The sequence below is a fragment of the Orcinus orca genome, chromosome 4, assembly GCF_937001465.1.
Source record: "Orcinus orca chromosome 4, mOrcOrc1.1, whole genome shotgun sequence".
Lineage (NCBI taxonomy): Eukaryota > Metazoa > Chordata > Mammalia > Artiodactyla > Delphinidae > Orcinus > Orcinus orca.
In genome coordinates this window covers 89,905,718-89,932,816 of record NC_064562.1, presented here as the reverse complement: position 1 = coordinate 89,932,816, position 27,099 = coordinate 89,905,718, and the positions used below count along the sequence as shown (strand labels likewise).

General features: G+C 38.7%; 1 long non-coding RNA gene across 1 annotated transcript in view; it reads right to left on the bottom strand.

Annotated features, from left to right (window-relative positions):
- LOC125964345 (uncharacterized) overlaps positions 1-27,099 on the bottom strand; it is a 56,989-nt gene that overhangs the window by 13,702 nt on the left and 16,188 nt on the right. The window contains exon 2 of the long non-coding RNA XR_007477301.1: positions 5,100-5,203. This is a non-coding gene — a long non-coding RNA (uncharacterized LOC125964345). The remainder of the gene's footprint in view (positions 1-5,099; positions 5,204-27,099) is intronic.

Genomic DNA, 27,099 nt, shown 5'->3' with positions numbered 1-27,099 from the left:
TTGTTAGGCTCTTGCTTTCTCTCTGCCATGGCATCTGGCAGTATTCCACGTAGTGGCTGCACCTTTCGTCCAAGTTCCAGAGTGAGAAAAACAGATAGCAGAGCCCCCATTGACTTCCAGTTGTAGGTCACTGAGATTTGAAGGATGTTTGTAACTGTAGCATAACCCAGTTCACCTGGGACTGTTATGGAGGCGACACAAAAAATTTCTGTACAATCTTAAAATTCTCCACAGATAGGTTTATTATTATTATTACGTATTCCCATTTTACGGATCAGGAAACTGAGACTCAGAAAAGTCAAAGAATGTGCCCAAAGTTACGCCTAGTAAGGCAAAATTCAAACCCAGGCAATCTGACTTCTGAAGATTAGCTAGCAGGAGCCTGACTTAAAGCAACAGAAACGGGGATGAACAGGTGGGACTAGTTTAGTGACATTTTAAAAGTAGAATCAAAAAGATCTGCTGCGCAATTATGTAAGGAGAGAGGACAAATAGGTATCTAGAATGATTCCCAATTTTCTGACTTGGAAAGTCAAATGGACGGTGACCAGTAATTCAAATGGAGATTAGAGAATGATGAGCACAGTGAGAAGTGGAAAGATAATGAATTTGGTGATGGACTCTTTAAGCACTTTGAAGCTGTCATTCCATTGTCTTCTCTCCAGTTTCTGACAAGAAGCTGGTCACCTCCATATGGTTGTTGCCCCATATGTAATGCATTATTCTTCTCTGGCTGCTTTCAAATTTTTCTCTTTATTTTTATATTTTTTGGTAACCTGACAATGATGTATCTAGGTAGTTTTTCTTTGTATTTATATTGCCTGGGGTTCACTGAGCTTTGGAGGTTTGTTGACGGTTTCATCAAATTTGGGAATATTTTTCTTCTATTATATTTCTGTCCCATTTTCACTGTCTCCTTTTGGGACACCAATTACACATACATCTGATATTATCCCACAGGTCTCAGAGGATCTATTCATTTTCCTTCAATTTTTTTTCTGTTCTTCAAATTGGATAATTTCTATTGATTAATCTTGAGGTTTACTGACTCTTCTACCATCTTCCATCTGCTGTTAAGCTACTAGTGAATTGTGTTATCTTGTTTTACTTTGAAAAGTTCTGGGGTTTACGCTGCTATTTTATAGTTCCCATCTTCAAGATTCCCTATCTATTCCCTACTTATTTACTCATTCAGATCATACTTTTGTTTATCTTAAACATATTTGCCTTTGATTTTTTGACTATCTTTATAATAGCTGACTTAATGTCTTTGTCTACTAAATCCAACATCTGAGTAATTTTAGGGTTGATTTCTATTTTCTACTTTTGTTTTCCTTTGTGTGTGTGTCTAGTAATGTTTGTTTTAAAGAAAAAGAGTTTATTATAAGATGACAAGAATATTGGCATCTGACTGTGACATTTAAATATGGGCTTGGAAACAATTTATTCATGTAGCTATTTAGGGAAAATGATTATGCATGGGGCCTAACCACCTTGGTTACATCAGATGCTATTACTGTTTACACTAATCCATTCTGTACAATGTTTGACCAGTTTTAACCCAGATTTTATCAGTAACCTTCCCTCATGACTCTTGATTGTTATGTTGTGCTCTCTTAATTTTCAGCATTACTCCTCCCTATTTTTTAGCATAAATACCCTTTCATATTACTATTACACTAGGACTAAATATTCCATAATTCAGCTAGTAATTATACTGATTGTTTTGATGCCTGGCTTTCTCTCCCCTCACCCCAGTAATAGATCCTGTCTCTCCACTATGCTCTCACCTCCATTAATTCGGTAATACTTAGTACCCTGCACAAAGCCAAGGTTTTCCATATCCTCCGTTCTTGTGATTGCCAAACCAAGTCATCTCTCTCTAGAAACCTTACTAAGGATTTTCCCACAGTATTATAAACTTTCACTTGGCTGTAATTAGAATCATGCATTTTAAATCCGGAGAGGCGACCAAAGGCTGAACATTCATTCAAAATTATTTAATTACAAGGCTGGATAACGGAAAAAGAATTTTCCATTAAAAATAGTTTCGGAGCTAGAAAGTAATATACTGGTTAACAGGTTATGACTCTAGGGCAGTGACATGATTAAATAGAAATGGCTTGACTCTTATGGATGCATTAATCTAGATCGGATGTTGGTTCAGAAATCTATTTACAAATCAATTTCAAAATTAAAAAATATAATCCGTCTTGATTTTTGTTCTCTTTCCATATCCATAAAATGAAGAGGTTTTCCTGTTCACCAGTTTTTCATACAACACAGTAAATTTCAAATCTGGCACTAGCCAGAAATGTTTACACCTTAGGAACTTCACAGCAAACTGGCCTCTTTCAATAGGCAGACAGCGACCCCTCATTCAAAATGAAGCTACTCATCAACCAGTGACATCCCTAGCTTCTTTAATATTCATCGACCTGCAGGATGCTGGTAAGATCGTCAGGTTTTAACCAAGTCATTTTCCAGTCAATATTCTCTTGTATGTTTTGAAATTTTCCTTTGCATCTAAAAAAAGCTTAGGCTCTCCACATAAGAGCTCCATTACACTGAAAACCATTGTTCCTAGCGCCACAGAGCAGCTCCCAAGTCCCAATGTAAAAGCGTGTCTAGTAATTTTTTATTGTCATACTTAAGGCTACAGATGATGCATTGTAGAAATCATGGATTCTGTAGTATGTTATTTTCCTCTGAAAAGTTTTGATTTTTGTTTTAGTAGGCAGTTCACTTATTGTCTGGCCACTTTGAACTTGTGTAGGCATTTTTGTTTGTTTGTTTGCTTTCGTTTTTTAGGGTAGATCTTTGGAAAGTCCAAGCTATCTTCCCAAGCCCTCTGACTTAGTGCACTCAGCCTTCACGCTGTTTCTCCTGTGATCTTGTCAAGCTTGGTGTTAGGCGTTGTTAGGGCAGTTCTATTGTAGGTCTTCTATTGTAGGGCAGTTGTTCTCGAATTTTAGCATGTATCAGAATCATCTGAAGAGCTTGTTAAAAACACATTTCTAGGCATCTTCCCTTGAGTCTCTGATGGAGTAGATCCGAGGTGGGACTCTAGAATTAGTATTTCCAACTGCATGTCTAACAAATTTCCAGGTGATGCTAATGTTACTGGCCCAGGAACAGCTATCTGAGAAATACTGCTTTAGAACATTATACTTACTTCTAAAATGTGTTCTTTCTGGTGTCCCAGCTGGATGCCTGAGGTGTTATTAACAAAGTATTAATGTGGCTTTCCACTTAGGCTGTGCCACCATTCCAATGACCCTCATCACTGCTTGAATTCTAATAACCCTGCTCAGCTTTCAACCCCACAGAAGTTGGTATCTGGTAATCCTTGTATAGTCTCACCTTACACATGTGCAAACCAGCTTTTAGCCAAGCACCCACAGAGGATCCTCACAGGATTTTTGGAGCCCTCCCTCTGCAAAGCTCCCTTCTCTCAGTGCCCTACCTTGCAGATTAGAGTTGCTCAGCTGCCCCAGACCCCAATCTCTGTCTGCTCAGCTTAGCTGGTACCTCAGCTCATTGCTTCTTGGTTGGGAAATAGCCCCCAGATAAAGAGGCATAGTGATTCTGGGCCTCACCGCTTGGATTTCTCTTAAGGATTACAAACTTGTGCTCTGCCTGAAACAGCTGACTCAAATATTTTGCTCACCTTAGTGATTTTTTTTTTTTTAAAGTGGTGGGATGGCTAGTCTGTTACCAGTTTCTACTCCATCATAGCCAGGGGTGGGTGTCCTGGTGTTAGACCTTTTGAATTTAAAGAGCCTTGGACTATCCAGATAGACATACTCTACAATGAAAAGGGAGCCTAGAGATAAAGGTTTTCAAAACATCAGTGTACAGATAGTAATTGAGACCAAGGGCATGAATCATACAGGAGGTTACACAAAATGAGAAGAGTAGAGGGTCAAAGATAGGACATTGGGGGAACTGCTAATTTTTCATGGATGAGTGAAAGAAAAGTGTCGGCCAAAGAGGCATAGAAGGAGTGGTCTAACAGGCAGAAGAAGAGCCACTATCCCAGAAGTCAGTGGAGAAGAGTTTTTTAAAAAATATTTTTAATCCTTACCATGGCTCCCCAACTGTGCTAAGAAAAAAAAATTCTTTTTTAATATTTCAAGAACCCTGGCACTTCCCTGGTGGTGCAGTGGTTAAGAATCCATCTGCCAATTCAGGGGACATGGGTTCAAGCCCTGGTCCGGGAAGATCCCACATGCCGCGGAGCAACTAAGCCTGTACGCCACAGCTACTGAGCCTGTGCTCTAGAGCCCGTGAGCCACAACTACTGAGCCTGTGTGCCACAACTTCTGAAGCCCGCACGCCTGGAGCCCATGCTCCGCAATAAGAGAAGGCACTGCAATGAGAAGGCCGCGCACCACAACGAAGAATAGCGCCCCCTGCTGCAACTAGAGAACGCCTGAGCGCAGCAACGAAGACCCAAAGCAGCCAAAATAAGTAAATAAATAAAATAAATAAATACATAGAACGCAATAATTTAGAACTATTGTCAAACCCATTTTACAGATGAAGATGAGGATGAAGATGAAACTGACCAGCCAAGTAACTTGTACAAGGTCATGCAGCTGGTAAGTGGCAGAGCCAGAACTAGAATCCAGGCATTCTGGCTCCAATACTTGAAAAAAACCCACAATGTTCTGCCTCACTCCAAAACAGGAGAGGATGACAAATATGACAGTGCTGTCTAGGAAGCTGAGGGTTGAAAAGTGCCTATTGGATTAAGCACTAGGTCCACCGGTGAGCTCCGCTAGAACTCACTGAAATAAACAGGAGGTGCTAATTAACTGCTCAACATGATCGGTTCCTGGGTTTAGCTCTTCTTTTGAACCAGCAGAGTGCCATACACATGGCGCCTCTCAGGCCCTGCTTGCATTGTCCTCCTCAGAAACCCGCTCCAGGTTTCTGCTCAGAAAGAGGAGACTCACTCTCTAACCGCATACAGACAAGACCCACCACTCCAGCTCCTAAGGGGGTCAAGGGAAGTGTGAGGTGCCTATTACTACTTCACAGCTGTGCCCGGGCACAAGTTTATGTGCATTTGAACATATCATCAACTCAATTACCTGTGTTCAGATTAGCCTCAGCAAATCTTTAAGCTCTCACAGCTGTCTTCAGGTGTTCAGGGGATTATTATGAGGAGATATTGATCAGCTGTTCTCCATGTCTCCTGTGGGCAGAACAAAAGGAAAGAGGCTTAAATGTCAGCAAGGGATTTAGATGTAAGTGAGAACAGTGAGGCAGGGAGGTCCTGTGTACTTAAGCAAGTTTCTAGCCTTTCTGCCTTAGTTAGCCCTAAATACTACCTTTTCCACCGTATCACCCTATTTGTTTTATAACAAAATAGACAAAAACAACAGTAACAATAATAGCAAATGCTTACATAGTTCTTACTTCGTGCCAGGCACTGTTACTAAGTTTTCAGTTCAGATTCATCATTTAATACTTACAGCACAATGAGATAAATACTATTGCCATCCCCATTTCACAGATAAGAAAACTGAGACACAGATACAGTGAATAACTTGCCAAAGGTCACAGAACCAACAAACGGCAGGGCCAACATTTGAAGCCTCCTGCAAAAGTCCATCCTCTTACCCACCACACGCACTGCTAATATGTAGAAATTGCACTAGAACAGAATTTAAGATAAGCAGAGCAGGGAGAGATGCTACCAATGTGGCATGGAGGCTGCAGTAGATTGTTAGAAAATGGTTCTGCATGTACCATGCCTCCCTGAATTCATGCCATGTGCAGTCGCCTTCCACACTGAATCTATGCCAGCATAATGGCTGACTTGGCCAAAAGCATAGGATGGAAGCAACTTCCTGGGACTTCAAGCCTTTAAGAGATCTGGAGCTTCTGCTTTCTCTCTCAGAACCCAACTGCCTTGTAAAGAAGTCCAGGCTGTCCAGCTGTAGAGAGAGGCCACAGGTATTGAGAAGCCTCAGAGGCTGAGAGCCATGTGGACAACAGAGGCATCTCAGCTAAGAGACAGCATCAAAGTGGTCAATGAAGCCATGTGAACTGTCCCAAGAGACACCACAATGGGCAAAGGTGACCCAAGCCTGCTGAGCACTGCCCCAAATCCTGACTCTAAAAGGGTTGTGGTTTTAAGTCATTGTGTTTCTTTTCTATTGTGAAACATACATAACAAAATTTACCATTTTAACCATTTTTAAGTGTACAGAGTTCTGTGGCATTAAGTACATTCACAGTATTGTGCAACTACCAGCATGATCTATCTCCAGAATCTTTTCATCATCTCAAAGTGAAACTCTGTCCCCAATAAACACTAACTCCCCATTCCTCCTTCTTCCCAGCCCTGGTAACCACCGTTGTACTTTCTTTATGAATTTAAGTCAATAAGTTTTAAGACGGTTTGTTAGGTCACGACATATAACTTTATATAGATACTGATAGATTTAATAATCTGTTTTTAGAATATATTAATGTGTTTGTTAGTTTATTAAATACCAGAGAGTTGCAGAAGCATCAGGAAACCTCCCAGAGCTTCAGTTCACTATGTCTTTGTACATTTAATTCTAATGTGTCACGGCCTACATGTTATAGGTAAAATTATAATTATGCCTAACATTTACTTTAAAGTTGAGAAGGCAGTTTCTCATTTAATATATTTTTTGCCTTTCACAATAGCCTTGTGAAATGGAATTAATTTTTTTTAATTTTATATATCAGGAGACTGAGGATCAAAGAGTTTAAGTGACTTGCTCAAGGTCACAGCATAGAGTAGAACAGGTTGGCCTGAAACCATTTATTGATCACTCCTATTTGGGAAGAGAGATGGGGAGGGGACCCAAAAGATGGTTCAGCAGCTTGAAAGAGGAGACACAAGCCCAGTTCTTAAAGAGCATCTGCTCTCCTAGGACACACCCATGGACATGCTGACAGGAAAGGCCTTTGATCATGCTGAGACCAACCAAGATGAAAGCTCCAGACTCATGTTCCGTTCATGAAAGGGTGAAAGGGACATGAAATCTATTCAGCGGGTCACAAACTAAATATATATATATATATATGTGTGTGTGTGTGTGTGTGTGTGTGTGTATGTGTGTGTATATGTATATATATAATAGAGCTGAATTCATTGAAATAATAAAGGCGAGTGTTTTTCTGTGGAATTTATTTCAGTTACATTGTATACATATACTTGCATCTTCATAGTCATGTTATTTGGGATTTGTCACAATATGAAATGTATTTCTTACTGTGGTGAAAGCACTTGAAAACCATTGCCCTACCCCACCTCTCTCCTGGCCACAGCCTTCCTCAAAGCGCAGAAATATTCTACAGCCTTAGGGAAAGTATGGCCTATCTACCTGTACTGGCCTTGTGCAAACAGTAGAAAAGACAGATTTTATTTTAGCACAAAGACTACACTCCAGAGGCCTGTAGGGAATGGCTGAAAATGTTGCATGTACAATTCTGCCCATGTGCCCACAGGTGACTTAATGACTCAGAAGCATGGTGAAACAATGCTGAAAGTACTGGATCAGACAGACATAGCGAGTCTGAGGTTCCAGTGTCAGTTCTCTGTCAAACACTTATAATTCCTTGAGACTTTCTGGGCTTCCCTTCCCTCATCTGTTGAATAGAGGGATCCAACTAAATTATCTTTAAGGAAAGTCTTCCACCAAGAGAAGAAATGTTGATAAGATTTATGTCACTGCCTCTTCTTTTTCCCAAGGAGAGTCACTGGGATAAGGAATGTAGAGGAAAAGTCAGTCTCTTTTGTTTAAAAATGTATCCAGCTTTTTGTTTGTTTATATTTTTTCTGAGGTCGATAGGGATAGACAAACAAAGACCATCTTTGAAAGACAGCTAATGTCCATTTCTGGTTTGAGGCAGGGGACTTACCCTGAGTCCCCCACCCAGGTCCATATGTCTATAATCACAAAACTTACATCATTTTATTCTCATGAATTAAACAATAAACTATAATCGTCTATGTTCAAAATATGATGGTGAAGTCATGGCACCTCAATCACATATAAAATTCATTGCTATAATTAAGCCATGTATATAAGAAGGTAGTTAGACTTCATCAGGACTTAAAAGCACAGGATCATGGTGATTCTTTCTCCTGAGCCGAGGAAATGTGAACTCCTTGATGGCAGGATTTTAATCCTGGAGCCTACGCAGAGGAGCAAGGGAGCTGGGCTAGTTGACCACTGGCAGCTCCTAGACCTTAAGAAAGAGAAGGAGTGTGGCAGAAGAGAAGGAGCTTGGATATTACCAAAAGCCTTTTTTTTTTTTTTAAGAGTTGTAGAGCTTCAGCAATTATGGCTCTGCTTCTGCCAATATCAGCAGGGAGACAGGTGCAGAGAGTTCTGAAGAGCTCTTTCAGCTACAGATGTGGCCCAAGAAGTGTCCCAGAAGCCTGTGCTTCTTGTCATGCTGGGCTGAATCTGGAGCATTTCCAGGAAAACTCAAATGGGTCCAGGAGTGACATGGGAACTTAGCAGCTTTGTTTGCAACTTAAGTGTAGAGATTGTTTTTCATCAAATAGAAAACATCCTTGTCCATTTGACTTTCAAACAAAGTGATGCTGTTTGGGACTGATATAAGCAAATTCATTCTCATTGGGGAACTCCACATCTTTATTCAATTTAGGGAGAGTATAAAGTAACTCGAATTGCTTCATTTATATTTTCTCATGGTGTAGAGAAATGTGTGCGATTTGATGACTAATGTTTTTCATGGTAATTTATTTTAGAACATATTCAAACAAGATGCCATTTAATAGACTTGACTATTGCCTGCCTCTCTGGATATGATAAAAAGCGTAGAAGAGCAGAAATTGAAGGGGAAAGTAAGAAAAGATTTATTAAAGGGCAATGAATTATATTATTAGACCAGTGATTCCTTCCCTCCCCCAAGCTAACCCCAAGCCCAGTTTATCTAAGTAAACCAAAGGAAATTTAACCTTAGCCTCTACTATATATTCAGTACATTCTGGCTGACATTTTAAACCCTGTTAGAAATCTGGTTGGCTTCCAGGCACATGCAATACTAGAATGGAGAAATAGTATAGATAACCATCTCATTTTTCTTTCTCTCTGAAACGCTGACAATGATTCTTTGTAAAATGTCTCAGGACGTTGAAGGAAGTTACTGACATACATTTTGTAGAAATCTGTCAAGAGCTTATTATTGCAATTTATATAATGTGGATATTCCATTTCACAAGCTTCATGTGTTGCATGATTAAAACATGCATGGAAGACAATGGGATCCATAGGCTGCTGAACATATGAACAACCAGGAACCAAGGGGCAGGTTTGAAGAGTGAGGTTTTCAAGTCCGGAGAGGAGAGAATGACCACAAGTGACACAGTCAGAACCACCAGATACACACCAATCTTCTCCCAACCAGAGCAAACATTAACTGGCAAAACGGGAGAAACCCATAGCTGCATCTCATTGCTCGGAAATCCTTGCAGAGGACGTCCCCAGTGGTCCAGTGGTTAAGACTCCACGCTTCCACTGCAGGGGACACAGGTTCGATTCCTGGTTGGGGAACTAAGATCCCTGCATGCTGTGCAGTGCAGCCAAAAAAGAAAAGAAAAGAAATCCTTGCAAACCTGCCGGTTTCAGCAAGGTGTGCCACGTTAGAGTTCCATGCTATGCAGATGGGACTATCACAGACACTTGAAATTCACACGTAAACTCAAACCCTTATTTCAGCAGTTTAGTTTTACTCTTCCTGTCACCAAGGCACAGCTCTGACCAAGGCCTACATTGCTGATAGGATTCCACCCTCTTTCCCATCCTCATCCTGCAGAGGAACTTCTTAGTCATGAAACACATGTATAAAGATGCCAAGGCCGTGGCTCAGTCCCAGACTGGATGATGACCCTTTGGAAACTGAACACTGAGACCTCATGTTAGGGTTACTCAGAACAGGAGGTTGCCTCATTCTCAGAATCAACCACCCAAGGCAATTTTAGATTTTTCTCTTTGATAAATCTCAAGTCTTTTCTAATGTGTGGGAAGAGACATACAGATCACTTAATTCTACGTGCTGTAGAATTTTCATTTGGGATTTCACCTGTGCCCACCTACCCTTTTTCCCAGAAACAGTAGACCAGTCTCGCCACTTCTCTAGATTTACAGTAACCTCACGCTTGCAAATGACGGATGAATACTATGTTAGAGCCTCTTTCCTGCTCAGAAAAGATGATGACATTTTCTTTCATAACATTGTACTTTGCATGTCAATCTTAATTAAACTATTGTGCTTAGGTTAAAATGATGTGGAGTATATTTTAAAAGCATTTCTGCATTCACACTTATTTAAAATAAGCATATGTATACACATGCATATATATACATACATATATATACACACATATATATATATACAGTCAAACCAACCATTTTTAAAAAAGTAAATTCCTTCTGAGAGCCATAATTTTAACTCGTCACCATGACTATGTGAATCCATCTTTTTTGGGTTAAGAGAATTTAAATTACTAGAGGTAGTCAATTTGTCTATGCCATAAAAACACATCTGTAATATAATATCTCTCTAAAGACAATAGGTTGTGTGCTGATGGTTTCCATGGAAATGCAAAGTCCAAAAATGCATCAAGATCTGTTTCCTCACCTCTCTTGAACTTTCCTTTCATTACTGGATGAAGAGAGATCACTTTCATTTTGTCAGGCATTTGAGTGATGCCACCATTATGTTTCTGTTCATAAAAACCTCTGTGTATGAAAAATATTGTATACTTCACCTAATATGCACCCATTATGGTCTCATAATCCCCACAACATCCCTGAGAGGTTGGGCAGAGCAGGAAAAGTTATTCCTATTGACAGATGGGAAACTGTAGCCAGCAGAGGTTTCGTTACTCGCCCAAGGCTATAGCACAAACCAAGTCACAAGATGGGATTCAAATCCAGATCTTCTGAGTCCTAATCCACCTTCTTTTCTCTACTTTGTGCTTCAATAAAATAAAATAAAAATTACTGGTGCTTTTAAGACAGACTAAAAATCCCGTTTGGTTCCTCCTCTAAAATCTAAAGACAACAAATAGCTCACCAGGTGAATTCAACACATGTGGCCCATCTCTGTTACAACCCATGTAGAGGCACTCCTCCACATAGACCTCCTCGGCGGTCTATGCACTGTACTGCCAGGAAGGGTTCTATATGGTATATGGGAAACAAGTTTATGGTCTGGCAGCAGCTGCCCTGTGTGCATCCTTGGAGGAGTTCCAAAGCTCTGCAATTGGGCTGCAACCACCAAGTATTCCCCCCAGTCCAGCCCTCATGGCTCTCAGCCATCCTGATCGGCTCTCTCATCCACTGGTAAAGCAAAAGAGTCGAGGAGAAGGTAGCTGGCACTGGAAAGAGTTGGTGCTGGGTGAAGGGTTGGCATGGTTCCTTGTGGATACCTGAGCTGGGGAAAGAAGTAGAAGATGGGAGAGATTGGCCACAATTCTTGGAACTGTCCCCAAGCTGGGGGGTGGGAGTGTGCTTCTGCACAAAGTAGCAGAACATGACATGCTGGTCACGGTTCTGTAAACTATAGTCAGTGAGCTGGGGAAGAATTAGAGAGGTCTTCAAGTCCATCCCTCATCATTCATTCATCTGTTCACTCAACAAATAATTATTGGGACTTCCCTGGTGGTGCAGTGGTTAAGACTCTGTGCTCCCAATGCAGGGGGCCCGGGTTCGCTCTCTGGTCAGGGAACTGAATCCCACGTGCATGCCACAACTAAGGAGACTGCCTGTTGCAACTAAGACCCAGCGCAACACAATAAATATTAAAAAAAATTTTTTTTAAATAAATATTTTTTAAAAAACCAAATAATTATTGAACACCTACAGTGATGAGGATATGGCAGGGAACAAATCAAAGTCCCTGTCTTCACAGAGCTTACATTTTAATGGGGAGAGAAACAGCAAGCAAATAAATAGTACATCAGCCGGAGATAAGTGCTGTGGAGAACAGGATAACAGGAAAAGGGACTCTTGGGAGGTGGGAGGTACTATCTTACATATGTTGTTTAGGGCTGATAAGGGGGCACCCACTGTCAATGACATTTAAACAGAGACTTGAAGAAATGAGGGAAGAAGCCATGGGGATATCTGATGGGAAGAGAATTCCAGGCAGAAGGGACAACAAGTTCTAAAGCTGTGCTACAGAGAGACCTTGGCATGTTTAAGGAACAACTAGGAGACCAGTGGGGTTGGAGTGACATGAGGGTGAAAATTATAGGACATGAGGTCAGAGAGATTGTGGGTCCCAGATCACATAGGGCCCTGTAGGCCAGTGTTAGGCTTGAGTGAGAAGGGGGCCCACTGAAGGGTTTTAAGCAGGGAAATGATAGGTTCTGACCTTTTAATTTTTTAATTAATTAATTTATTGTTGGCTGTGTTGGGTCTTCGTTGCTGCACGAGGACTTTCTCTAGTTGCGGTGAGCGGGGGCTACTCTTCACTGCCGCGAGTGGACTTCTCATTGTGGTGGCTTCTCTTGTTGTGGAGCACGGGCTCTAGGTGCGAGGGCTTCAGTAGTTGTGGCACGTGGGCTCAGTAGTTGTGGCTTGCGGGCTCTAGAGATGGGCTTAGTAGTTGCGTGCGGCACACGGGCTTAGTTGCTCCGCAGCATGTGGGATCTTCCTGGATCAGGTACTGAACCTGTGTCCCCTGCATTGGCAGGTGGATTCTTAACCACTGTGCCACCAGGGAAGTCCCAGGATCTGACTTTTTAAAGTATCCTTCTGGCTGCTGTGTTGGAAAACATTTTGGGGCTGTGTCATGAAATGCGATAAAATCTACTTTATTCTTGAAAGACCTTGTGTATTACTCAATTGCCCTCATATTTCCCAGATTGGTTCCCATGCTTCTCTCTAGACAGTCTTCCATCCACTCGTTTTATTTCCAATCATCAGATTTTTAAAAATAGTCTGATCTTGTCATCATCCCTTTTCAACCCCCAACTTAAAAAATTTTCAAATGGCTTTCACTTGCTCTTAGGAGAAAGTTCAAACTTCACCCTCTGGCCTAAAGGTTCTGTAAGGTTTAGCCCTTGTCCACCTCTCTCTTTTTGTACTCCCCTCCATCTGTCTCTTTCTACTCCAGCCACATTGCTTTTCTTCAGTTCTTTCCAGTACAAGGCCTTCTCCCAGGTTATTTCTACTTCCTGACGTGTTCTTCCTTATGTCTCTTTGGTTCATCCTTACATACCCTGAGTCTAAGGGTTCCAGAGATTTGTTGAATTAGATAATTGATCAATCAAATGTGGTACATAAAATGAAGTCACCAGTGAATCCACTGTTTGGAGTTATTTCTGTTTTGGAAGAAAGCTCAGATCATCTCACCATCCTGAAATTCCATTCAGTATTATTTAAAATTTTGTGAATATTAAAAATATTATTTTAATGTTGTGAATATATTTTGGAGTAAACATATATGATATTAATAAATTGCATGCTTACACTTTGGAATGCCTTTCCTAGATGTTATAATTCCTTCCCTCATCATTGCAGCATGATCAATTACATGAAAAACCTGTCAAAGGCTGTTTATCACAAATTTTAATGTGACCATGTATCTATTATGGATTTTCCCATTTTGGTATCTTATTAGGAATTCATTCTCCCTGTGTTATCAGAGCTATGTTATTTTGTCTAATCCTTTGATTGATATCTTTAAAAATTGATATCTTTAAAAATTCTAGAGTCATGCCGTTTAATGTGACTTTAAAGTTTAAGTTACTTGAAATTAAATTTTAAAAAATCCATTCCTTTGTTCACATATGGGTAGTGGCTACCACATTGGATAGCCCAGATAAATAAAATGAACATTTTTATCATTATAGAAAGTTCTGTTGGACAGCATTGTTCTAGAGCCTACCTTTCACATCTCCATAGTATTTTGATATAGCTTCTGTTTCTAAGGAGATACCTGTAACAAGGTGGCAATAATTATATCAATTGCCTTACTTTCAGTGCCTACTTTGTGCCAAAGAGTGTGGTAATAGAGTGCTATAGATAGATAGGTAGGTAGATAGATAGATATATGTATATAGATATAGATATATATGTAACATATATATAATCTTATTTATTCCTCATAGGATTAAACCATGAGCCAGCTCAGGGAGGCTATTTTATAATATCACTGCAATAAATCGGAAATTTGATGCCCATTAACTCAGGTTTCCAGGGGCTTCCCTGGTGGCGCAGTGGTTGAGAGTCCGCCTGCCGATGCAGGGGACACGGGTTCGAGCCCTGGTCCGGGAAGATCCCACATGCCACGGAGCAGCTAAGCCCGTGTGCCACAACTACTGAGCCTGCGCTCTAGAGCCCACGCACGGCAACTACTGAAGCCCGCATGCTCTAGGGCCCACCTGCTGCAACTACTGAGCCTGAGTGCTGCAACTACTGAAGCCCGCGCGCCTAGAGCCCATGCTACGCAACAAGAGAAGCCACTGCAACGAGAAGCCCGTGCACCGCAACGAACAGTAGCCCCTGCTCGCTGCAACTAGAGAAAGCCGTGCACAGCAACGAAGTCCCAACGCAGTCAAAAATAAATACTTTTTTTAAAAAAGAAACCCCTTTCCTTATTCTGAACATCAAAAAATGGCGCAATTTATCTTTGTCAATAGAAAATTTAGTTTCTTTTCATTCCCACTAACAATTAGTAAATAAATAAAGAATATTGGTTTGAAGTAAAGGCACCAGATTAATACCTGTGGTGCCCTCATGTCTGGTCTGGCCTTAGAGGTAAATGTGGTTACTGCCACTTTATGGATGGGAAAACTGCGGTTGAAAGATATTAAATACTGTATTTCCTGGGTAATAAGTGGTGGAACCAAAACTGAAACCTGGGTCTCATCAACTCAAGAATTCCATTCTGAGTCCCTTTCAGGTGGAATTGACTCTGACACATTTTTCTTTGATTTTTGTGGTTAAAATTCTGAATGAAACCAGAATATTAGAACATCAGTTTAAATAAAATGAAAGAGTACTTGGAGGAAGCAGCCAGGACATTCTTGATGCAAAACCAGTTTAGCTTTTCATTCAGAATACTCTTTTTTCTTACCAAATTCATTTAAAAGATGATCCCTCAATCCATGGGAAATATCTAAAATTGTTTTTAATTTATTTAAAAGCCTACATATATTTTCATTTCATATAGTTTAATAAAGTTCTTTCATTCTTTAAACAGCCTGAAGTGGGGTCAGCAAACCTTTTCTGTAAAGAGCCGGTTAGTAAATGTTGTAGATTTTGAGAGCTCTGTCACAGCTACTCAATTCTCCCATTGTTGGGCTTCCCTGGTGGCGCAGTGGTTGAGAGTCCACCTGCCAATGCAGGGGACACGGATTCGTGCCCCGGTCTGGGAAGATCCCACATGCCTCGGAGCGGCTGGGCCCGTGAGCCATGGCTGCTGAGCCTGCGTGTCCGGAGCCTGTGCTCCGCAATGGGAGAGGCCACAACCGTGAGAGGCCCGCGTACCGGAAAAAAAAAAAAAAAAAAGAATGTGAAAGTTTAACAATTTCTGCCATTGTTGCTGTGCAAGCAGCTATAGAAAATACATAAACAAATTAGCCTCACTATGTGCCAGTAACATCTAATTTATAGACTCTGAAATTTGAATTTTATATAATTTCAAATGCCATGAAGATTAAAAAATTTTTCCCCAACCGTCTGTAAGTATAGAAACTACTCTTAGCTCGTGGGCTGTATAAAAATAGGCGATAGGCTGGATTTGGCTTGTGATCCATCGTTTGCCAACCCCTACTCCAGAGCATAAAGTCAAAACCTGGAGAAATGAGGAAACTTGTGTAAGAATATGGAAGAACCAGGACTATGCTCTATTTTTTCCTGCTTACTCAGCTTAATGGGTTGTACCCTAACATAAAGAAATGAAAATAATGAAAGCCACAAGAAGATAATTTAATTACATGTAAGGAAGGGGCATTTTAAAGCCATGAGCCAGGGCTGCTAGGAAACATCCTTAATTAAAGCAAAGTCAGAATGCCTGCCATTTTTACTCCACATGCCTTATCTATAATATAATGGCAAAGATACAATACACTCCTTCTATTAGTAATGTTTCCTTCCCTCTGCCACAAAATTGTATACTATTATTAACTGCAAGCTCTGCAAATATTAAGCTAAAGTAATAGGGGGAGGAAAGCAGTAGGTTACATTTTTTAATTACAATATATTTTTTTAATTAATTAATTATCATTTATTTTTTGTCGCATTGGGTCTTTGTTGCCGTGCGTGGGCTTTCTCTAGTTGCAGCGAGCAGGGGCTACTCTTCGTTGTGGTGCACGGGCTTCTCATTGTGGCGGCTTCTCTTGTGGAGCACGGGCTCTAGGTTCACGGGCTTCAGTAGTTGTGGCACGTGGGCTCAGTAGTTGTGGCTTGAGGACTCTACAGCGCATGCTCAGTAGTTGTGGCGCATGGGCTTAGCTGCTCCATGGCATGCTCCATGGCATGTGGGATCTTCCTGGTCCGGGGCTTGAACCCGTGTCCCCTGCGTTGGTAGGCGGGTTCTTAACCACTGCGCCACCAGGGAAGCCTAATTACAATATTTGTTGTCCCAGCCTGGAATTAGTGGACTTAAAAGAAAAATTTGCTCTAATCTTCTCCACTAATGAAAATTTATGTATAATCTCTATATAATTAATATAGCATTATTTTGAAGATGTGATGATTGGGCTCTTATATCATTCAACATTTATTGAAGGTTTACCATGTTCCGGACAATATTCTAGGCTCAGAGTGTATTGTAGTAAACAAATGCTTATATCCTCTTTCAGAGGAATGTACAATATAAAGTTTTCCACACTGACAAACCTGAGCTACCATCTTGTTCTTTATATGACAATCAACAAAAAGAATAAAAACCACTAATAGCAGTTACCTGATTATTTCGTTATTTATTACAAAGTGCTTTGAAACATAAGGAACAATACTAACGTCAAACAAATTCAAATCAATAAACATTCACCTGCTATTTGCAAGGCAAACTATAGTCGAAAATTTAAAAATATTTTACAATAGTATGTCTGTTCAACTTTCCTGTAAATGCAAAGAACTTCACACTGATTTTCTCTCTCTCCCATCTCCTTCATTTCCCCCACAATCTCTATGTCAATAGTTTGAGGAAACTCAAGCACAGCAAAATACAGGGACTTACACAAGAACATAATTGGTTTAAGCAGGGGAAGTATCAGGGTTAGAGCCCAGGGTTTCTATTTTTAAGAATCTTTCTTTACCCATGATCTCCTATACTAAAAATCTAAGTAAACAATCAGAAAGGCAGCTCCAGCTGTACAGCAAATTCTGTTTGTCATGCACAGTATTACTGTTTAAGGTGAGTGAAAACAAGGAAACTCTTCTTCCTTTTCACTCTCATTCTACAAACATAAAAAACTAGAAATACCCAATGGACCTGGAGGTAATTAATACATAGTCAGCTGACCTTTCTACCTGCAAGATCACTTTAAATGTGCAGTAAACAGCTATAATTGAAATGTGACGATTTAACTAAACCACTGTGTTAGATAGTTACCTTTTCCTTGAACAAATTATCATTTTGTCTTTCCAGTACTCCTGGTCCAATCACTGAAATGACATTCCTTGTAAAACTCATGCCTTCATTAGTATGTGTCTTCCACTTCTGCTTTATGGTTTGGGGTGGCTTCTATCTGATATTTTCCCCAATGTGTCTAGTGGCAAATTAAGGCATAAATGCAGTGGTGGCAGTGGTGGTGGGGAAACTCCATTCAGCATGTGCTGGCTCATCTCACAATACCAGGGCTTAGTTTAAGGGTGAAAATCTGAAATCAAAGATGAGTCAGGACTGGATCAGGGCAGTCTGAACCTAGTTTTGGCAGATTCTGAGAAGATGCATTTTCATGTAAGTTTTCAAGCTGGCCACAGTCAGCACAAGGAATTCGCCTATCAATATCAGCTTGTGGACAGGAGCTATCCAGGACCCAGGGTTCTGCTGGATACTGAAACTGGCATAGTTCCCTTCAAACACAGGGAGCGAACAGATGAAGCATGTTCAGCGACCACACTGATAGGCATCCCCCGCAGAACACATTGCAAGTCCCACTGTACGTAAGCCTACACTTGCTGAGTTCTTAATCATTTTTGCACCATGGATTTCTTTACTTGTTCTAAGAATAATGTTTTTAAATGAATACAATAAAATATACATTATTAAAAAATAAAATATATTGAAATACTGTTATCAATTTTTACATGATAATGTATGTGCTTCCTTATTAACACAGTAGAAAACAAGATCTGGGTTCTAATGCAAATCAAAACTACAATGAGGTATTACCTCACACCAGTCAGAATGGCCATCATTAAAAATTCTACAAATAATAAATGCTGGAGAGGGTGTGGAGAAAAGGGAACACTCTTGCACTGCTGGTGGGAATGTGAATTGGTACAGCCACTATGGAGAACAGTATGGAGGTTCCTTAAAAAACTACAAATAGAACTACCATACCCTCCAGCAATCCCACTACTGGGCATATACCCAGAGAAAACCGTAATTCAAAAAGAGTCATGTACCACAATGTTCATTGCAGCTCTATTTACGATAGCCAGGACATGGAAGCAACCTAAGTGTCCATCAACAGACGAATGGATAATGAAGGTGTGGTATATATACACAATGGAATACTATTACTCAGCCACAAAAAAGAATGAAATAATGCCACTTGCAGCAACATGGATGGCCCTAGAGATTATCATAGTAAGTGAAGTAAGGCAGAAAGAAAAAGACAAATATAATATGGTATCACTTATAATCTAAAATATGATGCAAACGAACTTATTTACAAAACAGATACAGACTCACAGACATAGAAAACAAATTTATGGTTACCAAAGGGGATAGTAGCAGGGAGGGGAGTAGAGACAAATTAGGACTTTGGGATTAGCAAACTATTATATATATAATAGATAAACAACAAGGTCCTACTGTACAGCACAGGGAACTATATTCATATATAAACCATAACAGAAAAGAAAAAAAAGATCTGAGTTCTAATTACCATAAATTTGAAGTAGTTTATACAATATTTCCAAGATACCTGCAATAATTGTAATGTGATAATGAAAATGTCTGTGATTTCTTTTAGTGAAAAGCCACAGCTACTGCTAATACTACTGTCATATGTTGCCTATATTCATTATTTTTAAAAAATTAATTTATTTATTTACTTTTGGCTGCATTGGGTCTTTGTTGCTGCACGTGGGCTTTATCCAGTTGCGGTGCACAGGCTTCTTATTGCGGTGGTTTCTCTTGTTGCAGAGCATGGGCTCTAGGTGCGTGGGCTTCAGTAGTTGTGGCACGTGGGCTCAGTAGTTGTGGCTCACGGGCTTCATTACTCAGTGGCATGTGGGATCTTCCCGGACCAGGGCTCAAACCCATGTCCCCTGCATTGGCAGGTGGATTCTTACACCGTGCCACCAGGGAAGCCCCTACATTGATTATTGAAGGAAATGTTAACCTTTATTTAGGGGTTAGTGAAAACAAAAATTTAAGTTTTTCGGGCTTCCCTGGTGGCGCAGCGGTTGAGAGTCCGCCTTCCGATGCAGGGGACACGGGTTCGTGCCCCGGTCCGGGAAGATCCCACATGCCGCGGAGCAACTGGGCCCGTGAGCCATGGCCGCTGAGCCTGCACGTCCGGAGCCTGTGCTCCGCAACGGGAGAGGTCACAACAGTGAGAGGCCCGTGTACAGCAAAAAAAAAAAAAAAAAAATTAAGTTTTTCCTCTAAGATCACCCTGAATTCTATCAGTGGACCTCAGGCTAACAATCCCCAATTGTTTGACAATGAACAAAAACCCAACTAAGAGAGTTAAAGACCCAGTCACTGCCTGATGAAAAAATTTCCAGGCTGGATATGTTCCTTCTCTTTACTTTTTTTATTTTTTATTTAAGTAAATTGACGTATAATATTATATGTTTTAGGTGTACAAGATAGTAATTTGATATTTTTGCACTATAAAAATCACCACCATAAGTCTAGTTAACATTTGTCATCATATAAAGGTATTACAATTATTATTGACTATATTCCCAATGCTGTACATCACATACCCGTGACTTATTTTGTAACTAGAAGTTTGTACATCTTAAACCCCTCCACCTATTTCACTCAACCCCCTGACTCCCCTCCCCTCTGACAATCACCAATTTGTTTTGTTTTCTGTATCTATGAGTCTGTTTCTGTTTTGTTATGTTTGCTTGTTTTGTTTTTCACATTCCACGTGTAAGTAAAATCATGCGGTATTTGTCTTTCTCTGTGTGACTTGTTGAAAATGGCAAGATTTCATTCTATTTTTAAGGCTGAGTAATATTCCATTGTATATATATATACACATATACACATATATGTATATATATACATATATATGTATATATATATACACATATATGTGTATATATATATACATATATATGTATATATACCACATCTTCTTTATCCATTCATCCAGTGATGGACACTTAGGCTTCTTGGGGATACTCTTTCTTTTCCAACCATTTTATTTGCAAATCTCAGTCCTAGTTACCCAGTGAAAGATTATTCCTACTACCACTCTGTCTCCCAGTTATCTATTGCTGTGGGTTCCAAGTATATACTAGCGTTTCTAAGCATTAGAAAGCACCCTCAGAATACATCCCTTTCCAAAAGAGACATGCCACACAAAGATGATTATTCAGATAATTTACTGCAAAATATCCTTGAAAATTTAGGAAATATAGGACACTTATCTTACTGATTTAATACCATAGATATTTTGCTTTCAGCTCCTTTAATTTGGAAAAAAGCCCTTTGTACCCCAGCCAAATACTTTTCTGATGAACCCACAATTAGAGGTCAACAGATGATGTTCTAGAAAAGCCTAGCTTTGAGTGATTAAGATTGGGCCAAAGTAAAAATCCTGAGGATTACAATCTTGGAGTCATCTTTAATATTAGTTTTTAGAAATCTATCTTAATTGCAGAAATGAAACAGAGTGACAACTGTTACTAAAGACAGTTATTATTGGTAACAGGTAACAGGTGAAGACAACTGTTATTATTACCAGATATAATAGCAGCATTAACAACATTAATTAAGTCACTATCCTCAAACAATGAAAATATTAGCAAGAGGGACTTTCAAGTCCTAAATGTAGGCAGTGATTATTTTGTCAAAATAAGTTCAAAACCCTCCTTTAATGAGTGAGGAAACAATTTCATTCATATTCCTGATTTTAAAAGAGACACTACAATATGCCAGTCAAAAGAAATAGTAATATGAAACTATAATATATAACTACGATCAGTACAGTTAGTGCTGCTAGCAGAGTGACATTTATATATGAGTGTGTTATAATGCTGCAAAGAATGTGTAAATGATGTTAATAGTTTTCAAGAAAACAATTGCTGAGGGAGACAAAGACTGTGCTTTATTCTAAAGCAAAGTGCAAATACAGAAAGTGTGCTCATATCAAAAAATGCTTTCACAATAATTATCTTCCATTGAAATAAATCTTTTTTTTAAGGTACTGATATAAACTGGGGCCTTGTTCTTTGAAAATAATATCTTGATTAATTTTAAAAGTTAAAGAAACTGTAAAAAGTTGTGCGTGGTATAAACCTTGACATTTAGACTGCGGCAATCTGAATTCTATCTATAGCTGTCCAGAATCATAAGCAAACGAGTTACCAGATATCTACAAGGTTCCTGACAAACCAAACCATTGAGAAACTGTTTGTTAGATAAGTAAATTTGTTAAAGTGCAATACTGTTAATTTCATTTGAAATTGTGACAAAATAAATTTTATAAATTGCATTTTGCTTTTTAGTGTTATCTCTTTATTCTCTTGCTTTCAACTAATTAATTGAAAAAACAATAAATTTCCCTGAAAAAAAGTAGAAGAAACAAAATTTGGTGTGAACACCACACTCATAAGTAAAATGTTGTATTAATTGGAAATTGATTCCTCTATGCCCTCTACTTCAATAATTCCAAATGGTAACATTTGGCAACAATTATAAACTCTTTTGGTTTATAATTTTCTGGTTCAAACATAAGTAAACAAAACATAATGTGATGAATAAGTACAGCAACTTTGCAGGGTTCAAGATCAATATATGAAAATCAATCGTATTTTTATATACTTGCAATATACAATCTATAATGAAATAGAGAAATTATTCCATTTATAACAACATCAAAAAGAATAAAACATCTAGGAACTTAACAAAAGAAGTACAAAATTTACACTCATAAAATTACAAAACATTGCTGAAAGAAATTAAATAAGATTAAAGAAGGAAAAAAATCCTATGTTCATAATTTGAAGGCTTAATATTGTTAAATGGCAATGTTCTCCAAACTGATTTACAGATTCAGCACAATCCTTATAAAAATCCTATGTTGCCTCTTTGTGGAAATTGATAAGATTATCCTAAAATTCATATGTAAACTCAGGAGATCTAGGATAGCTAAACTAATCTTGAAAAAAGATGAACATAATTGGAGGACTCACCTTTCTTGATTTCAAACTTATTACAAAGCAACAGTGTTTAAGATAATGTGGTACTAGGACAAGATATATATGTAGATCAATGGAATAGGATTCAGAGTCCAGAAATAAACTCATATATCTATGGTCAGTTGGTTTTTGACAAAGTTATCAAGACCATTCAACAAGGGGCTTCCCTGGTGGTGCAGTGGTTAAGAATCCGCCTACCAATGCAGGGGACATGGGTTCGAGCCCTGGTCCAGGAAGATCCCACATGACACAGAGCAGCTAATCCTGTGCGCCACAACTACTGAGCCTGCGCTCTAGAGCTCGCGAGTCACAACTACTGAGCCCAAGTGCTGCAACTACTGAAGCCTGCATGCCTAGAGCCCGCGCACCGCAACGAAGAGTAGCCCCGGCTCACTGCAACTAGAAAAAGCCTGCGCGCAGCAATGAAGACCCAACACAGCCAAAAAAAAAAAAAAAAAAAAAGTTAAACACATAGTTACCATTTGACCCATTAATTCGCTTACTTTTAGATATATGCCAAAGAGAAATGAAAACATATGTCCACACAAAAACTTAGACATGAATGTTCATAGCAGCATTATTCATAACAGCCAAGGTAGAAACAACCCAAACGTTCATTGACTAATGAATGGATAAACGAAATGTGATTTATCCATACAATGCAATATTATTTGTCCATAAAAAGTAACGAAGTACTGATATATGCTACAGCATGGGTGAATCTTGAAAACATTATGCTCAGTTACAAAAGAGCACCTATTATGTGATTCCACTTACTTAAAATGTCCAAAATAGGCAAATCTACAACGACAGAAAGTAGACTAGTGGTTGCTTACAGCTGGAGGAGATGGGGAGACTGCGGGGTGATAGTTAAAAAGTGCAGAGTTTTTTGGAGGGAGGTGATGAAAATATTGTAAAATTGATTATGGTTAACATTGCACAACTCTGTGAATATACTAAAAGCCATGAACTATATACTTTAAATGGGCAAATTGTATGGTAGGTGAATTATATGTCAATAAAACCATTACAAAAAATATATAACAGGACTCAAATGACCCATTGTCTTGATATCAGACAGATTATTAGGTTCCTATGAAAAAAATCCAAGGTGCATTCATTTGTTCATTCACTCATTCATGGGCATAGAATAGGAAATAGGAGGAGGACCAGGTTTGTGGGTAAAATAGTTTTGGACATGCTGAGTTTAAAAAGCCAGTGGAATATAACCAAGTAAGAGAAGCCCAGTATGCAATCAGAGATATAAATCATCACATCAGGGGAGAACTTTATACTAGAGTTACAAATCTGAGGTCAATGGTATTTGCTTATAGCAGTTAAAATTATGTATGTAGAAAATGTGTAGGGCAGGGATTTTTGTGGTAGTTGTGGTAAAATATACATAACGTAAAATTTACCATCTTAACCATTAAAAAATATATAGGTTAGTAATGTCCAGTATATTCACATTGTTGTGCAACCAATCTCAAGAACTTTTTCATATTGCGACATTGCATCTTTATTCTCATTAAACAAATACTTCCCAGTTCCTGGAAACCACCGTTCTACTTTCTGTTTCTATGAATTTGACTACTGTAGATACCTCATATAAATATTTGTCTTTTTGTGACTGTCTTATTTAACTTAGCATAATGTCTTCAAGGCTTATCCATGGTGTAGTATGTGCCAGAATTTTCTTCCTTTTTAAGACTAATATTCTATTTTACATATACACCACATTTTGTTTAGCCATTCATTTGTTGAGGGATTCTTGCATTGCTGAATCCCTCACTTCCTGGCTACTCCAATGATCCTGCTACGAAAATGGATGTACTAATATCTCTTTGAGATCTTATTTTCAATTCTTTTGGTATATACCCAGAAATGGAATTGCTGGGTCATATGACAAAGTTATTTTTAAAGTTTTGAGAAAACGGCATACCGATTTCCACAGCAGCTATACCATTTCAGATTCCTACCAACAGTGCACAAGAGTTCCAGATTTTCCACATCTTTACCAAAACGTGTTATTTTCTGTTTTTGTTTTTATGTAAACATCCTAATGGGTGTGAGGTGATATTTCATGTGGTTTTAATTTGCATTTCCCTGATAGTTAGTGATGCTGATTTTTTTTTTCATATGCTGTTGGCCATTTTCATATCTCCTTTTGAGAAATATCTATTCAAGTTTTTAGCCCATTTTTAATGCAGTTATTTGCTTTTGTTCTTATTATTGAGGAATTCTTAATTTAGGATACATGGACCAGCCCTAGTGTGAATGAGTGGGGTTTAAGCAGACCCTGATACTGTATGTGTTTGTGCTCTTTCCTCAGAGACTCTCTAGCTCTTATCAGATTTGTTTTCCACAGAGAAAATAGCCTTTTCTTTTTTTCTGAATGTGTGAATAATGTATCTAGGAAAAAAATGCAAAAGATAAAAGTATGTTTCCAAGCCCCCTGTTTGTTTATTGCTTTGTTTATGTCTTCTGTCATACGAAGACAGCCATTTTTATATAGTCAAGTATATCTATCTTTTCTTTTACAGCTTCGGAATTTTTCAGCCATGGTCAGAAAGAAATGTTCCCTCACCCTTTAGGTTGAACATATATAATAACCTACACTTCTTTGTGTGATATCGTTATTGAGTTATATTTTTATATTTAAGTTTTTAAACCTCTAAGAATGTATTTTATAATAGTGTATAGTGGAGGTCCTTTTTCATTTTCTCCTAGATAGATGGCAATTATTTTAATTTCTTTGCTTGTCAAAACCTATAAGGCAATGTAAATAATATTGGGGATGGTAGCTATCCTTTTTTTTTTTTTTTAAAGGTCTTGTATTTATTTATTTTTGGCTGCATTGGGTCTTCATTGCTGCGCGCAGGCTTTCTCTACTTGTGGTGAGCCGGGGCTACCCTTTGTTGCGGTGCGCAGGCTTCTCATTGCGGTGGCTTCTCTTGTTGCAGAGCACGGGCTCTAGGCGCACGGGCTTCAGTAGTTGTGGCACTCGGGCTCAGTAGTTGTGGCTCACGGGCTCTAGAGCGCAGGCTCAGTAGTTGTGGCGCACGGGCTTTGTTGCTCCGTGGCATGTGGGATCTTCCTGGACCAGGGCTCAAACCCATGTCCCCTGCACCGGCAGGCAGATTCTTAACCACTGCGCCACCAGGGAAGTCCCAGCTATCCTATTTTTGATTGAAATGGGTTTTGTGGTTTGCCACTGCATATTTGCTCGCTGAGTTTTGTTAATCTTAAACATATTTAAGTGGTTTCCTTCTACTGTTATTTTTCTAAGAGATTTTATCAGGAATGGCTGCTGAATTCTATTGAATATGTTTTTAGCATTTATTGACATGCTTATTTTTTCTCCTTTACTTTATTGATGTAATAGATTATTTGGTAATGAACCATTTTTATATTCTGGAATAAATCCTATTTGGTCATAGTATATTATTCTTTTGCTACACAATTAGATTTGTTTGCTAATATTTTATCTTGAATTTTTGCATCTACATTCATAAGTGCGATAGGTCTGTACTTTATGTTATTATATTATATTTTTTAGGTTTGGGTATTAAAGTTTGCCGTTTTATGCAGTGAATTAGAAGAGTTTCATCTGGAATGATAAATAACTTGGTAATTATATCTTCTTTTAAAGTCAAATAAACTTGGCAGGGAAGCCATATGGTTTTGGTGGCCTTTTTTGATAGAAGACTTTAAATCATCTTTTTAATCTCTTCTATAAAAATTTGTCTGTTCATATTTTCTACTTCTTTTGGGGTTAATTTTACTGACTTGTTTTTCACCAGGAAATCATTAATTTTCTCTAAAATTTCAAACTGCTGCCATGGAATTTCATGAAGTAATCTCTGTAACTATTCCTTTAATCTCTCCTGTATCTGGGGATAGGACTTCTTTCTCATTCCTCATTTTGCCTCTTTCTGCTCCTTGCAGTGTGTGAGGAGGGAGAAGGGGAGGAGAAAGTGTCTATATCATTAATCTTTTCAAAGCACCAGATTTTAGATTTATTTGTCCTCTCTATCATTTTTGCTTTTTATTTCATTGGTTTTGGCTTTTAGCCTTAATAACTCTCCCTTATTTCTCTGGTTATTTTTCCTTTTTCTCATTGCTAATTTCTTAAAATAGATTCTTAGTTCCTTTAATGTTTATTTTTGCTTTCTAATGATGATTAAATCCATGATAAACTTTTTTTTTAAAGATAATTTTCCAGGACTTCCTTGGTGGTCCAGTGGCTACAGCTCCACGCTCCCAATGCAGGGGGCCTGGGTTCGATCCATGGTCAGGGAACTAGATCCCACATGCCGCAACTAAGAGTTCTCATGCTGAAACTAAAAGATCCCTTGTGCTGCAACTAAGACCTGGCACAGCCAAATGAATAAATAAACATTTTAAAAAATAAAGATAATTTCTCAAAGATTTTTATTTTCTACTTTTTTTTCATTTTTCTTTATTTTTTTCCAGACAGAATTTTTTTTATTTTAATTTT